We start from the raw sequence: 12954 nt of genomic DNA, 5'->3' as shown, positions 1-12954 counted from the left end.
TTGAATAAAGTTTTCCTGATCTCATCAAGGCTGAGCGTCAACTTTTCAAATAGGGCACGTAACGTTCTTGAGATCTCGACCTCTCCCCTACAGTCTCCACAGAGTCTCATTGATATCAACATGCAACACAAAATGAAAAGGAAGGCAAGAGATCTCCCCAGCATCCAACAAATTATGGCGCAAAAATAGTTTTTTATTGCTGATAGCACACAACAGCTGAGCTACATCCAGGGCTTGTTCATACCGTGTTTCCCCAAAAATAAGACATACCCATAAAATAAGCCGTAGCAGGATTTCTAAGCATTTGCTCAATATAAGCCATACCCCGAAACTGAGACAGTGATAGGCGTGGCTATGCAGTGAGGCAGAGAGGGAGAAGACATAGAAAGTCTCCTCAGTGAAGTGAGGAGCAGGGGCAAGAAGTAAAGCTGTGGCTGCCATTTTACTCAGCACTGTGGGTTTCCCTCCCCCAGCACCAACCAGCAACAGTCTGTGGGTCTCTCTCACCCCACACAAACACCAGGGGATAGGGGAAAAGCTTCAGCAAGCAGTCTGCTACTGAGCCCAGAGAGATCATCCCAGCTCCAATGTGCACATTGGACCCAGTTCTCATTGGATCCCTGATAAATAAGCCAGCCCTTACACATCAGCTTTGCTGGCTTATCTCTGCTTTTCCTGTGGATCTATACCCCCAGACAAGATGAGTATATTTGAATAAATGTAGATTGTTGTACCATACTTAATAAAAATAAGACATCCCCTGACAATAAGCCATAGTGTGTCTTCTTGAGGAAAATAAATATAAGACCGTGTCTTATTTTCGGAGAAACACGGTAGGTCTCTCGCTGTGAAATATGAGTGATCTTCTTTTTTAAAGTTCGGAAAGCAGGTACCATTATTTAGTTAGTTGTTACCATGGAAACCAGCAGCTGCTATAAGCTAGACTGGCTTAATTTCTAAACAATCTGTTTCAAATGCATTGCAGCAAAGTTCCAGAACTTGTGGCATTTTACAATACCACTTACTAAACCTAACCAAAACGTTCACCCATGATAAAATCATGTTCATTTGTAACAAGATTATTATTCTTGCATTCTTCTTTATTTTACACCGGCGCAGCTACTCATCCACTGGTGCCAAGTTATTCTGAGTTCTTAGATTGTTTGGCAGCTTTCTGCAGTTGGATGTGCTTTATTTTTTTCTTAAATTGTAAAAAAAAATTACAACAAAGGAACAAAGTAGGACTGTGAAGAAATAAATAGGGCTAGGGTAGATTTGTATTACGATCAACAGGTTGTTGAAAGACCATGTTGTCTTAGTAGACAGGTTTCATGGATATCTTTTTGGGCCTCATAACATTTTAAGTTATTCCACAGGTTTATTTCAAAGCACAAATTGCTTTCCAAACATTGACTGAGCAGAGGTGCTAAAATTGAAAAGTTTTTTTTTATCTCATTCTTGGAGCACTGGTCTAGAAAACTGGTTAGTAGAGACCCTCCTGCACATTTTATGAATTGGACAGAAAATACCAAGCAGCACAATATTTGTTTTCTTTTATATAAGAAGATGCTTCACTGGAAAGTGATTTGATGTTAATATATGTGCATCTATCTATATTTATGTAGATATAGTATTAGTATTTACAAACGGCCCTTTATAGCTGGAAGTAGTAGTCTAACAAGTATTTGGCATTATAAGTATACATGAAAATTGGTGAGCCTTTTGATTGACGAGCATATGAAATAAGTGGTTGGCAAAGCGGCCCTGCACCGCTGCCCTGTGGTTTCTCAAAGTGATCGCTGGTAGTTCACTCAGCCATTCAGTAGTCTTGGGTGGTTTGAATGTACTTCATACACAAAAGTCTTGTGTTTACATTACAGGAGAGGACTCTGCAGATTGGTTGGACACAGATCAACTCTTTCTATTAATTAACAAGGAAGATTATATGGCTAAAAAGGTTTCCAGACGGCTCTTTTCAAAGTCCTTGAATGTGTCAGGGCCCGGGTAATCAGGTTGGGTAGGAGCCTCATTGCAAGGGATACATGGGGTTCTGTCTACACACGGCGATGCATGGTAACCAAATGATAAGACAGACAGGCACAAAGGAATACACCACAGGCAGAATTCCAGGTAATGCTATGAAGTGTATATTATGGCAGAACAACCAAATACAGGTTAAACAGTCTCTTAGCAAGAAAACGTATGTGTGACAGAATGACCTGTCATACAGGGCCGCAAGGTACTCAAAGATGGCTCCAGCCTGGCTGTCAAACAAAGATAGCACAGGCAGAAACTCCATTGTTTAATTAATCCCATCAATAGGATTGCTGCCTGGGGATTAAAGGTTGGGTTGAATGCATGTATCTGTTAATTTATGTTAATGTGGTTTTCTGGATATATGAGTCTGTTTTACATCAATAAACTGTTCATTCCTGCTGTACTCAGTTCAAGGTAGTTGTGTCTACTTATTGGGTACACATAGCAGGGTTCCAAGGTGCGCATGCTGGCTGGTGCTGGAAGTGAATCCGGGGACAACAGGAGGATACATGTGGGTGATCTCTGGGAGTTACTACAGCTCTCTTGGTGAACCTGTTACATTGGTGGCAAGCGGCGGGATTGCCTCCTAGTCTGAGGGACACTTCCTTTGCACCGGGATCTATCTCCAGGAAAGAGAATGGAAGTCAGCTACACAGAGCTGATCCAGAGGAATTGTACCCGCTTGAAGCTCTGGAGGGAGGTTCTCCACTTGGAAATTAAGTACAAGGGGAAAAGCCTCCCAACCTTTGAGAAAAGGTTTTCGCTCCAGCGGAAGTTGCGGATGCCGTTCTTGGGGAAGCAGCCCAAAGAGGAATGGGTGGCTGAGCTGGAGGTGCTGGTCCAGACAGAGCTGAGGTTGGACGATGGATATCGGGCTCTGCGGTGGTACGCAGCACAGCTGGGGCTGGAGGATAAAGGTCCCACAGAGGGCTATGGCTTCAGCGGCCCGGGATTATTATTGGAAATTATAGAAAAGGATCCTGACTTCGGTAGTGCATCGGAGTGTCGGGAGGAAGACGTCCAGCAGCGAAGGGAGGAGGATATCCCATATGTGCCTGAGCTGTGGGCTGACCTGGATTATTTGGTCACACAAGAATGGGAACTGGAACAGGCATATCAAGAGTTGTTTGACCATGGGCAACAATATGCCCCAGTGACCATGGATTTCATTGATTTTACTGAGTGGTCACCTGAGGATGTTGACCCAGGAGGGGTGGATGGGACTGAGTCACAGGGATACTGGACAGCTAACCCAGATCCGATAGCGGAACTTTGTGACTGTACACCACAACCGGATCCAAAGATTGTGGATTTAATTGATTTTACATCTGAGGATGTTGGTCCAGGAGGGCTTGCAATTGACTTCCCTTCCCAGAGAAAAGAAGGAAGTTTTCTGGGTGTAGTAGATGGCACTGCGGTCTCCACAAGCACCCCCCTAGCAGAAGAGCTGCCATCGGGGAAGAGTACCGCTGGCCTCCAGCTCCTTTCCCTGTTTCCCGAGCCTGACCACAGCAACCTTGTAGGGTCCAGTCAGGCAGCCCCTGAGACTGTGGTAGTTGATGGGACTGCGGTCTCCACACCTGGGTCCCCGGAATGTTGGGCAGTTGGCCCAGATCCACACTCCCCAGCAGAAGCGCTGGCAACAGGGCAGAGTGATGCTGGTCTCTGCCCACCCCTCCCCCTTGTTCCTGAGTCTAACCATGACACTCCCGCAGAGCCCGCTCAGACCACCCCAGCCTCAATACTGGCAACAGGAGAGAGGCAGGACGGCCCCTCTCTACCAGCACTGGAGGTGCCCGCAAACCCTATAGAAGAGCTTTCTCCAGGTCAGAGTGCAGCTGGCCTCTGCCCTCCCTCATCAGACATCCCTCCACCAGAGGATGGTACAAAACCAGCACTTGGGGACATGTATCCCATACAGGTGGATGAGACTGTGGTTGCCACCTGTGGTCCCCAGAATTCCTTGACAGCTGGCTTGGATCCCCAACCCTGGATTGAAGGGACCCCAGCCTCTCTGTTTCCTCCCCAGTGGCTGAGAGGACTCCAGGGAGAAGGCACATTTGGCCCTTCTCCCCAGCGGCAGTTACACTATTTGGGAGAAGCAGAGTGCGGCTGGGTGAGTACTGGTCTTTTGTTACATTGTTTTGGGGAGTCAAACTGTGTGGGGTCTTATCAGACGTCAGTCTCCCCCAGAAAAAGGAGATATGCGATGGGGTTTGTGACGGAACTGTCCATCACTGGGGCCCCTGGAGAGGACTGAAAGCAAGCCTGCTACCCGCAGATTATGGACCCTGTCTCCCTGCCCTGGCGAGTGGGACTGTTGTCCTTGTCTGGCACCCGAACTCCCCAGTCTCTAAGTGTACCCCAGGAGCGACGGAGCTGTGCTCCCCGACTGAACTGGATGCAGACCCGGTTGGGGTCTGGCCCCAGTTCAGTCTTCTTTTTAAAAGGGGAGATATGTGACAGAATGACCTGTCATACAGGGCCGCAAGCAGGGGTGGGCTGGGCCGGGGGGTCGGGGGGCAATTGCCCCCCAGGCCGCCCTGAATCTATATTAAACGGCCGCGCAGCCGCCCATTTAAGCGGCCGATTCGGCCACACCAGGGCCGTCTTTAACGCCCGCAGCATCCGCGGTAGGCCGGCCGAATTGGCCGGCACACCGAAAAGCAGCCGATGTGGCTGTGACTCTTAAAGCGGCCAGCGTGTCTTACGGCCGCTTTAAGAGTCACAGCCACATCGGCTGCAATGGTTAATCATTAAGTGGCTATAAGACACGCTGGCCGCTTTAAAATCATTAAGCGGCCAGCGTGCCTGCACAGTGCCGCCCAGTGTCCTGTGTGACTTCGCCCCCTTGAGCGGCACGTCACATCGTCAATGTGATGGGCCGCTCAAGGGGGCGGAGTCACACGGAACAGCTCCTCGTGACAGCTAGAAGAGCACGTTGGAGCACAGCAGCAGTGAAGAATGCGGCAAAAATGTAAGTATTGGGTGGGGGTTTAAATTACATGGATCAGTCATTAACAATTCAAAGGGGGGCATCAATACACAAGGGAGGGGGCTGGCTGGGGACATCACATAAATAAATACACAAGGGTGTTAGGCATAATGTACAAAGGGGGCTGGCTGTGGGCACAAAGCCACATGGGGGCAATACAGAAGGGGCATAATGTACAAAGGGGTCTGGCTGGGGGCACAAATCCACATGGGGCAATACACAAGGGTGTGGGGGAAAATACATTAAAACCAAAGGGGGGGGGGCTGGCTGGGCATCAATACACAAGGGGGAAAAACAAACAACAAACCATTGTGGAAAGCATTTTGGATGTGGGTGTCAGTGTCGCAGAGCCTGTCCTGGTGTGTGTGTGTGTGTGTTTGGATATCGGTGTGGCAGAGCCTGTCCTGGTGTCTGTGTGTTTGGCTGTCTGTGTGGCAGAGCCTGTCCTTGTGTGTGTGTGTGTTTGGGTGTCAGTGTGGCAGAGCCTGTCCTGGTGTGTGTGTGTGTGTGTTTGGGTGTCGGTGTGGCAGAGCCTGTCCTGGTGTCTGTGTGTTTGGCTGTCTGTGTGGCAGGGCCTGTCATGGTGTGTGTGTGTTTGGGTGTCAGTGTGGCAGAGCCTGTCCTGGTGTGTGTGTCTGGGTGTCGATGTGGCAGAGCCTGTCCTGGTGTGTGTTTGGATGTTGATGTGGCAGAGCCTGTCCTGGTGTCTGTGTGTTTGGCTGTCTGTGTGGCAGGGCCTGTCATGGTGTGTGTGTGTTTGGGTGTCAGTGTGGCAGAGCCTGTTCTGGTGTGTGTGTCTGGGTGTCGGTGTGGTAGAGCCTGTCCTGGTGTTTGTGTTTGGGTGTCGGTGTGGCAGAGCCTGTCCTGGTGTGTGTGTTTGGGTGTCGCTGTTGCAGAGCTTGTACTGGTGTGTGTGTTTGGGTGTCGGTGTTGCAGAGCTTGTACTGGTGTCAGGGCAGGCTGTTTGGGGACAAAATTGGCTCACCCTGGGCTGTTTGGGGACAAAGTTGGCTCACTCTGGACTATAATTTGTTAGTGTTATCTTGGTGCTGGTCGGGTTCTATGTGGGCAGTGTGGACACCAGGGCTGGCTTTGGGGGTGTGCATCCTGTGATCTATGCCTGTAATTTAGGGGGTTTTATCTATACCTTTAATGCTTAGTTGTTATGTGATTTCCAGTTGATCTGTACCTGCAAAGCTGGGTTTGTGTGTTATTCTGCTATGCTATGTTTGCATACATTATTTATGTATACCTGCAAATACAGAGTTTGTATTTCTTATTCAGTTGATCTATACATGCACGTGCTGTTTACATGTGTTGTTTATTTGATCTATACCTGAACTACCGGGAGTAAGTAAAACAGAGGTGTGGCTTAGTGAATGAGGGACAAAGGGACTCTGGGGATAATTACAGGCAGGGGCCCAAGGAAATGCCTAGGGTCCAATTTTTCCATATTTACATTTTATTTTGTTACAAAGATTAGCTGTTTTTTAATGTATTAAACATCATTTTTTTTACTCCCAGTCCCATCACATTACATCAATATGCGTTAGAAAATCAGGAAAAGATGGGCATGTATAGTGGGCTGATTCGGTGGCGCAACGGGCCACTTGACTAGACTTGCCCCCCAGGCCTTAGGCTGCCAGCCCTCCCCTGGCCGCAAGGTACTCAAAGATGGCTCCAGCCTGGCTGTCAAATAAAGATAGCACAGGCAGGAACTCCATTGTTTAATTAATCCCATCGATAGGATTGCTGCCTGGGGATTAAAGGTTGGGTTGAATGCATGTATCTGTTAATTTATGTTAATGTGGTTTTCTGGATATATGAGTCTATGTTTTACATCAATAAACTGTTCATTCCTGCTGTACTCAGTTCAAGGTAGTTGTGTCTACTTATTGGGTACACATAATAGGGTTCCAAGGTGCGCATGCTGGCTGGTGCTGGAAGTGATTCCGGGGACAACAGGAGGATACATGTGGGTGATCTCTGGGAGTTACTACAGCTCTCTTGGTGAACCTGTTACAGTACGCATGGCAGGAAGCCCACTGGACAGGGCTGAAGGCAGGACGCCCACTGGACAGGGCTGTAGACAGGAACAATACAGGAGCAGGTACACAGGAAGCCAGGAGAAAGTCATGATCAGGTACAGGGCCAGAGCAAAACAGAGCGTTGGATAACCGGAGGATGCCTCAGCATGGTAGGTGTTGGTCACGGAGCCTGACAATATGTTTGTAAATGGTAATCATTTTCTATGAAATAAACATGCCGAATTTAGAAAGTTGTCTTCGATAATATACAGATGCAACATTACAAGATAACAGGTTTGCAAACTGGAAAGTCCTGGGTTTGACAAGTACTCACAGGTTCTTTACTATAAAGGAATTTCCCGATAAGCATATATTCCAAATCTAACTAACGTGCTTATTTCAGGAACATGATGATCTTACATAAATCAATATTTTGTAATGCATTGTTGTAACGCATTGGATGTTTAACTACCAAGTCTTCTATCCATACCTGGGAATTTCTCGGCTCCGGCTACCCGGAGCCTTCCCTTGCGGGACGTGGCCAGGACTGCACACTGACGTCAGCACGAGTTCCCGGTGACGTTGGAGGGAACACCCCCATGTAAAGGAGAAAATGGCCGGGGAGCAGGGCGTGTCAAGACCCCGCGACCCATGGGATTCCGGTCTTGACCAGGAGAACCGGAGGAGCAGCGCTCACCCGGCAATCTCCGGGTCAGACCCGGAGAGTTCCCAGGTATGCTCCTATCTTGCCAAAGATGATATTTATCACCGTACACAATTTTATCTACAGATATCAAGATGTTTTAGTGCCCTGTTTCAGATGGTTGAATTAAATTCTCTATCCGTGTACAGATACGTTCTCCATTTTCATTTAACCTTGTGTGTGTCACAGTACCAAAACATTTGCAAAATTCAGCTAGACCACAATCAGTCAATCTCCCTGTTCATGTTGCGGCTTACTATTTAATAAAGTGCAAGCAAGTTTATTTGACATAACCTATTACTCATGAAACCATGTTAATGCCTAGTAATGATTACATAGAATAACTTCCTGCATAACATCTCTTTCTCGCTATGGATAATAGGCCCATCCCAGATTTCCTGGTTTTGATCCCTATACATTTTTTAATGATGGCATCACATTTGCTTTCCAGCTTTCTAAAAAATTCTACAAAAAAAATAAAATAAAGGTCTTTAGTGACGTATTCTGGCATAAGGGGGAAGGTCCAGGGGGCGGCAGTCTTTGCTGCTGCTGCTAAACTGCGGGACAAGTTGTCCTCTTGATGAAGCTTCCAATTATTCCACTGCTTAATGGGCTGGTTACTGGGGAGACCTTTGATCTCCATAACTGGCCCATTTATATTATGAAGGCTGTGCCGACTCAGCACAGCCCTGATAGTCTGCAACTGAAGACTCTGCGCCCCTTTAAGACATGTCCCCCACGGCTGGGGGCGTTGCTCTAGGTCGGACCTAGCGCAGAAGGTAAATGGTTCGCTGGGTCTGTTATTGAGCTAAGCTCCTGAAGTCCTTAAAGATAAATCCCATTTGCTTCAAGTGCTTTATTAACCCTCAGTGCATTGGTGATAACAAAGTTATTTTTTAATTGTGAGATCTGTCATTGGTTTCTTACTGCAAAGAAATACTGTAAAAAACTATTGAAAAAACATTCACTTATTTTTCAGCCTGCCAAATGTAACCAGCATAACTATCTATTTCTTACATGTAGTGCATTAAATGTTCTGCATATCCTATTATAAAGGATTAGTGGCACTAAGTTGTGGCTTCAGGCATCCTGTGTATGATGACTTTTCTTTTAGTGTACTGATGTACTCCCAATCACATCATATTACATCGACATGCATTAGAAAATCAGGAAAAGATGGCCATGGATAGTGGGCTAATTCGGCCAAAGATGGCCATGGATAGTGGGCCTTAGGCTGCCAGCCCTCCCATGGGGCAGGTTAATGCTCCAACTGTATGATGCAGTCGAGGATTTTCCTGTGGTCTGCAACATGTGCAGCATATAGACTTTTAATCTCCCTGAAGAATTACAATAAAGGAGACTATTGAAGAGAGAAGAAGTTCCTCCCATGCTCCCATGACATGGAGAGACCATGACGAAAAATCCCTGAGCCAAATGTTTCATTATCCATTTACTGGAGATGCTGTAACCCCTGTTTCCATTCCCTGCTGGAATTTGGTACCCTCTAGTTTAGCTTAATTGCAATTGTAAGCCAAGGAGTGAAACACCTGCCTCCTGTATGCAATCACCTTATCTGATCACTTGTGAGGTAGCCCTATAGATTCATAAGCCTCACTTGGAAATGTAGCTGCTGTGGCCTCTTCCCAAGTGGCGTCATCATAAGTGGCTATTTAAGAGTTACACTGGAGTTAAATGGGAGGGAAACCACATACCGAGTACCACTGCAGAAAGCGGCGACAACACATCACGGAACCAGATCAACACATCCCCATCCAAGCAGTCGTCTCCTATTGTCTCACTTCCCCCTCAACCACTGACTAGATTGTAAGCCCGCAAGAGCAGGGCCCTCTTCTACTTTGCACCAGTTTGTTATTGTATGTGTTTCTTGTGTGAAATTGTTCTACCGACAGCGCTGCGGAATCTGCTAGCGCTTTATAAATAAATGTAATGTAGTTGTACCCATGTTAACCTGTGTGTTTTGGTGTGGGGAGGCTTCCCAGAGCCTAACTTTGCTGAGTCTGGCAGGGATGGCTAGGTTAGTGAGTGATTAGGTTAGCAAAGGATAGCTAGTGAAGGCCCCATAAAAGCTTTATTTGACGTGTTGCCCTAGATGACTGTGCTTAAGATCCTTGGAAGTGGCATTTATGGTCCTCAGCTACAGGTTTCACTCAAACAGAATATACTACTTCGTTAATACGAGGCATTAACTCAGGTCTAACACCAAATACATACCCATCCATTTATTCTATTATACCCATTCTATTTATTTTGTCCTTCCTAAAGGTGATTTTAATTGTAATTTACGGTAAAAATGTCCGGAAAATATTACCTTGGAGGTCTTTGTCATCTAATGCCTTGAAAGCTATTTTAAGGACCCATCACCAGTCATTAACTTTGGTATACTGTCCCAATGTGTACTATCGCCACTGGATCCTCACCAGCTCCTCTCAACTATTTGTCCACCATGTCCATAGCATGCTGAACCCAAACACTCTAGAGGCAGCATTCTGGGTCATGGCAGCAGATTACTATATCTACCTTCCTTCTTATTAAATCCTCTACTGACAGGACCTTCCTAGCCTTTTCATCCCCCTCTGTACGAGAGCAGCTACTTACCAAGCTGCTGGGTGAATCAGCCTGTTCCAGTAATATGAGATCTGATCTAATCTCCCCAGCATCTTCACACAGACTGGAAAATATGTTGGGTTAAGTAAGCCCAGAAATAGCCTCCCTAAATCTATTACTTCTACTTCCCCTCTTGTATCTTACCCAGCTTTGTGTCCTATTTACCTCCACCACCACATCTCCAACTCACCAGCACTGACTCCAGTTGGTGCCTGTTCAGTAAACAATAACCACCTCTCCATGTTATCAACGTCCCTCAGTGTTGCCAGTTGCCCCCTTAGCTTACAAGTAGGAAGCTTAGTCATTCTTGTCACAGGAATAGCCTGCTAGGGCAATGTCATATCCAGAACTAACCCAACTAGGGCAATCAAGCACTCCAATGTCTCACTGCACAATGGGTAAAGATTTGTGGCACAATTTAATGCAGTCTATGGAGGCTGTGCTGAGCCAACACAGCCTCCACAGCATAAGTAGACTGTGCATTCATCTTCGTCAATATCTCCTACCTAATCTTCCTGGTCCATTCCCCCCATACAAGTCACTGCCTCTAGCCTACCTTGTCTACGTACCATTGCAGGGGTTAACCGGAACGGGAATCTGTAGGATCGCACCAGGAGTAAAAAGTCCGTAGGAACGTCTCTTTTGGTCGCCAGCACTGAGCTCCTCTGGCATCAACCAATGAAGGGCAGATGCCCTATATCGGGTGGTGCTGGAGGAGGCCCTGCCAGCGACCAATAGAGTTGTTTGTACAGATCTTTAACTACTGATGCAGAAACTTGGCCAGGGGATCAACTCCTGGAACCTCTCCAGGCCAAGTTTCGGCGTAAACAGTTAAAGGTCCATATGAGCGACTCTACAACCAATGAAGGGCAGCTTGTTCGGACTTTTAACTCCTGGAACCTCTCTAGGTCATATTTTGGCGTCAGGAGTTAAAGGTCCATATGAGCGACTGTATTGGTCGCCGGCACTAAGCTTCTCTGTCATCAAGCAATGAAGTCGTTTGGACCTTTAACTCCTGGAACCTCCCTAGGCCATATTTCGGCGTCAGGAGTTAAAGGTTTGTATGAGCGACTCTATTGGTCACTGGCACTGAGCTCCTCTGGCATCAACCCCCTGCCAGCGACCAATGAAGGAAAAAACAAACACGACGAGCGTACACAAATATTCCCCTGAAAAAGAACATGAGAACTCACAAATATTTGTGGACTATGAAGATTTTTTTTTCTCGAAGACAAACACAAAGGCTTGGCACCCAAGTCTATTAAGAACCAACAATTTTGCCTGCTAGCTCAATAGCTTGCTGTACCTGCGTATTAGGCCACTAGAGGTCCTGCAAGACAAGCACATGGAAAAACACTTCTCAACAGAACAACATACCTCATGAAAATGTAATGGAATCATATTTTAATAGGTGTTATGATCCAGTGTCTTTACAGTATTAATATTTAATCAAAATAATATATTCAGTGTAATTTACTTGAATTTAATATTTATTAATAACTACCGTATATATTAAAATCAATTTAATCACCACTTGACCAGTTTTTTATGCAGTTTTTCAATATTTTTTGGATTTTTGCTACATATTTGACTCTAATTTACTTGTTATTTTGAACTTTTTTAAAGTTAGGACTTCATTCATGACTGGTTCAAATCTTATTACAGTAATTATCCACCCTTTGGTGATATGTGCCAACCAACAACTGTAATAAAGAAAGTAGCCTCAAGAGGGTGGTGGTACAATGTATTTCTTCAAGGGACCTTTAAGTGAACCGATAGTAACAGTTTCAAAGATTAGTCATGTTGCTATACTCCAACTGTCTTAAAAACATTCCAAAATTACAAAGACAAAGGATAAAATACTATTGTATGAGAAACGAAGATTTCAGAGGAAATAGAGACCTGCCTTTCACAATAGTGAAAAGGCAGGTCTCTAATTAACAGAGAAGTTTGGACTGTGGCCATGACACCACAGAAGAAACCTGGCTAGTCTTTTATTAATAGTTATAATACATAAGATAATTAATAGGCATTTTCATGTATTATTAGAAGACACATTTATTTACTACAATGAGATTGGGCAGGATAACTTTTTGTAATTCATTAGGAAGGGCCAAAGCTGGCAAGTATCTCCAGCAAGAAGGGCCAAGCTGACCCTGTATAATGAATTTGTCCAGGAGACCTTATAGAAATCTCACTTCAACTTTACATTGGACAAGGCCAGTCCAGCTCTTTCTGCAGCAGTATCTTACTAGGGTTTGTCCTTCAAAATATATTATATATTATGTAAAAATAGGTCCTGCTATCCATACCATGTGTCATTTTTTTAATGACACATGGTATATATAGTATATAGTGTTAAAAACGTATAAGCGAAAAAGGGTAACAATGTCACAGTTTTATGGAGAAAGAACAGTTGGTTTTTAATGTGGGAAATGTAGGGTGTGCATTTTTAAAATGATTTTATACTATCATTAAGAGTGATGGTGTGACTGTCAATTATAGCTTGAAACTGAAGGTATTTACTTTCATGACCTCAGAGGAATTTCCAGAGTCATTCAAGAATA

This window comes from Spea bombifrons, chromosome 8, assembly GCF_027358695.1.
Source record: "Spea bombifrons isolate aSpeBom1 chromosome 8, aSpeBom1.2.pri, whole genome shotgun sequence".
In the NCBI taxonomy this organism is placed as follows: Eukaryota; Metazoa; Chordata; class Amphibia; order Anura; family Pelobatidae; genus Spea; species Spea bombifrons.
Note: the sequence above shows the minus strand (reverse complement) of the source record.